This window comes from Arachis ipaensis, chromosome B9 (genome assembly GCF_059453495.1).
Source record: "Arachis ipaensis isolate K30076 ecotype BB chromosome B9, ASM5945349v1, whole genome shotgun sequence".
Taxonomy (NCBI): Eukaryota; Viridiplantae; Streptophyta; class Magnoliopsida; order Fabales; family Fabaceae; genus Arachis; species Arachis ipaensis.
Window position 1 is genome coordinate 96,383,073 of NC_142444.1, and position 3,695 is coordinate 96,386,767.

At 43.1% G+C, this 3,695-nt stretch overlaps 1 non-coding gene across 1 annotated transcript; it reads right to left on the bottom strand.

Annotated features, from left to right (window-relative positions):
- Positions 1-256: 256 nt before the first annotated feature.
- LOC148545551 (small nucleolar RNA R71) lies at positions 257-364 on the bottom strand. Its single transcript, XR_015900435.1, has one exon. It is a non-coding gene; the product is annotated as a small nucleolar RNA R71 (small nucleolar RNA).
- Positions 365-3,695: the final 3,331 nt, after the last annotated feature.

The following is a 3,695-nucleotide window of genomic DNA, read 5'->3' on the forward strand; positions in this document are numbered from 1 at the left end:
GATGCAACAAAACTGCAAGTTTCATGGACTTCCATCTGAAGATCCTTTTCAGTTCTTGACTGAATTCTTGCAGATCTGTGATACTGTTAAGACTAATGGGGTTGATCCCGAGGTCTACAGGCTTCTGCTTTTCCCATTTGCTGTAAGAGACAAAGCTAGAGTATGGTTGGACTCTCAACCTAAAGATAGCCTAAACTCTTGGGATAAGCTGGTCACGGCTTTCTTAGCCAAGTTCTTTCCTCCTCAAAAGCTTAGTAAGCTTAGAGTGAATGTTCAAACCTTCAGACAGAAAGAAGGTGAATCCCTCTATGAAGCTTGGGAGAGATACAAGCAACTGACCAAAAAATGTCCTTCTGACATGCTTTCAGAATGGACCATCCTGGATATATTCTATGATGGTCTGTCTGAATTAGCTAAGATATCATTGGATACTTCTGCAGGTGGATCTATTCACATAAAGAAAATGCCTGCAGAAACTCAAGAACTCATTGACATGGTTGCTAATAACCAGTTCATGTACACTTCTGAGAGGAATCCTGTGAGTAATGGGACGCCTCAGAAGATGGGAGTTCTTGAAATTGATACTCTGAATGCCATACTAGCTCAGAATAAAATATTGACTCAGCAAGTCAATATGATTTCTCAGAGTCTGAATGGAATGCAAGCTGCATCCAACAGTACTCAAGAGGCATCTTCTGAGGAAGAAGCTTATGATCCTGAGAACCCTGCAATAGCAGCGGTGAATTACATGGGTGAACCTTATGGAAACACCTATAACCCCTCATGGAGAAATCATCCAAATTTCTCATGGAAGGATCAACAAAAGCCTCAACAAGGCTTTAATAATGGTGGAAAAAACAGGTTTAGCAATAGCAAACCTTTTCCATCATCCACTCAGCAAAAGACAGAGAGTTCTGAGCAGAATCCATCTAGCTTGGCAAATATAGTCTCTGATCTATCTAAGGCCACTCTATATTTCATGAATGAAATAAGGTCCTCCATTAGAAAATTGGAAAAACAAGTGGGCCAGCTGAGTAAAAGGATCACTGAAATCCCTCCTAGTACTCTCCCAAGCAATACAGAAGAAAATCCAAAAGGAGAGTGCAAGGCCATTGAAATGACCATCATGGCCGAAACCACAAAAGAGGAGGAGGACGTGAATCCCAGTGAGGAAGACCTCCTGGGACGTCCAGAGATGAATAAGGAGTTTCCCTCTGAGGAACCAAAGGAATCTGAGGCTCATCTAGAGACCATAGAGATTCCATTGAACCTCCTTATGCCATTCATGAGCTCTGATGAGTATTCTTCTTCTGAAGAGAATGAAGATGTTACTGAAGAGCAAGTTGCCAAGTACCTTGGTGCTATCATGAAGCTGAATGCCAAATTATTTGGTAATGAGACTTGGGAAGATGAACCTCCTTTGCTCACCAATGAACTGAGTGATCTGGATCAACTGAGATTGCCTCAGAAGAAACTGGATCCTGGAAAGTTCTTAATACCTTGTACCATAGGCACCATGACCTTTGAGAAGGCTCTATGTGACCTTGGGTCAGGGATAAACCTCATGCCCCTCTCTGTAATGGAGAAATTGGGAATCTTTGAGGTGCAAGCTGCCAGAATCTCACTAGAGATGGCAGACAACTCAAGAAAATAGGCTTATGGACAAGTAGAGGATGTACTAGTAAAGGTTGAAGGCCTTTACATCCCTGTTGATTTTATAATCCTAGACACTGGGAAGGATGAGGATGAATCCGTCATCCTTGGAAGACCCTTCCTAGCCACAGCAAGAGCTGTGATTGATGTAGACAGAGGAGAGTTGGTCCTTCAACTGAATGAGGACTACCTTGTGTTTAAAACTCAAGGTCCTCCTTCTGTAACCATGGAGAGGAAGCATGACAAGCTTCTCTCAGTACAGAGTCAAACAAAGCCCCCACAATCAAACTCTAAGTTTGGTGTTAGGAGGCCTCAGCCAAACTCTAAGTTTGGTGTTGAATCCACACATCCAAACTCTATGTTTGGTGTTGGGAATCTATAAAATTGACCTGATCACCTGTGTGGCTCAGTGAGAGCCCACTGTCAAGCTATTGACATTAAAGCAGTGCTTGTTGGGAGGCAACCCAATGTTATTTAATATATTTTATTTTATTTTCTCTTTGTTATTTCATGATTTACTAGGTTGATGATCATGTGGAGTCACAAAAACTACAAAAAAATTCAAAAACAAAATAAAAAACAGCATTGAAAACAGAACACCCTGGAGGAAGGGCTTACTGGCGTTTAAACGCCAGTAAGGAGCATCTGGCTGGCGTTTAACGCCAGAACAGAGCATGAAACTGGCGTTAAACACCAGAAAGAAGCAGCAGTCTGGCGTTTAAACGCCAGGATTGCACCCAGAGGAAAGCTGGTGTTCAACGCCAGAAACATGCTATAGACTGGTGTTGAACGCCCAAAACAAGCATGGAAGTGGCGTTTAATGCCAGAAACATGCTGCAATCTGGCATTAAACGCCAGGATTTCCTACAGAGGGCGTTTTACTTGCCTAATTGGAGCAGGATTGTTAAGTCCTTGGCCCCACTAGATCTATGGACCCCTAAGGATTCCCTCAGGATCTGTGGACCCCACAGGATCCCCACCTACTTCTTCTCTCCTCTTCACACATTTTCATAACACTCTTTCCCAAATACCCCTCACCAATCAACTCAATCACTCTTCCCCATCACCTCTTCACCACTCACATCCATCCTCTCTTCCCCAAAAACCCCACCTACCTTTATATTCAAAATAATTTCCCTCCCAAACCCAACCCTAAATGGCCGAACCCTAAACCCCTCCCCACTCCTATATAAACCCCTAAACTTCAATACAACCCTCTCTTCACCCCTTGGCCGAAACCAATTCTCCTTCTATCTCATCCATTCTCTTCTTCTTCTACTTCTTTCTTTCTTCTTTTGCTCGGGGACGTGCAAACATTTTAAGTTTGGTGTGGTAAAAGCATTGCTTTTTATTTTTCCATAATCATTTATGGCACCTAAGGCCAGAGAAACCTCTAGAAAGAAGAAAGGGAAGGCAACGCTTCCACCTCTGAGTCATGGGAGATGGAGAGATTCATCTCTAAGGTCCATCAATACCACTTCTATGAAGTTGTGGCCAAGAAGAAAGTGATCCCTGAGGTTCCTTTCAAACTCAAAAAGAATGAGTATCCAGAGATCCGACTTGAGATCCAAAGAAGAGGTTGGAAAGTTCTCACCAACCCCATTCAACAAGTCGGGATCTTAATGGTCCAAGAGTTCTATGCAAACGCATGGGTCACAAGGAACCATGATCAAAGTGTGAACCCAAATCCAAAGCATTGGCTTACTATGGTTCGGGGAAAATACTTAGATTTCAGTCCGGAAAATGTAAGGCTGGCGTTCAACTTGCCAATGATGGAAGAGAACGCACGCCCCTACACAAGAAGGGTCAACTTTGATCAAAGGTTGGACCAAGTCCTCATAGACATATGTGAGGAAGGAGCTCAATAGAAAATTGACTCAAGAGGTAAGCCGGTTCAACTAAGAAGGCATGATCTCAAACCAGTGGCTAGGGGATGGCTAGAGTTCATTCAACGCTCAATCATTCCTATTAGTAACCGGTCTGAAGTTACTATAGACCGGGCCATCATGATCCATAGTATCATGATTGGAGAGGAGGTGGAA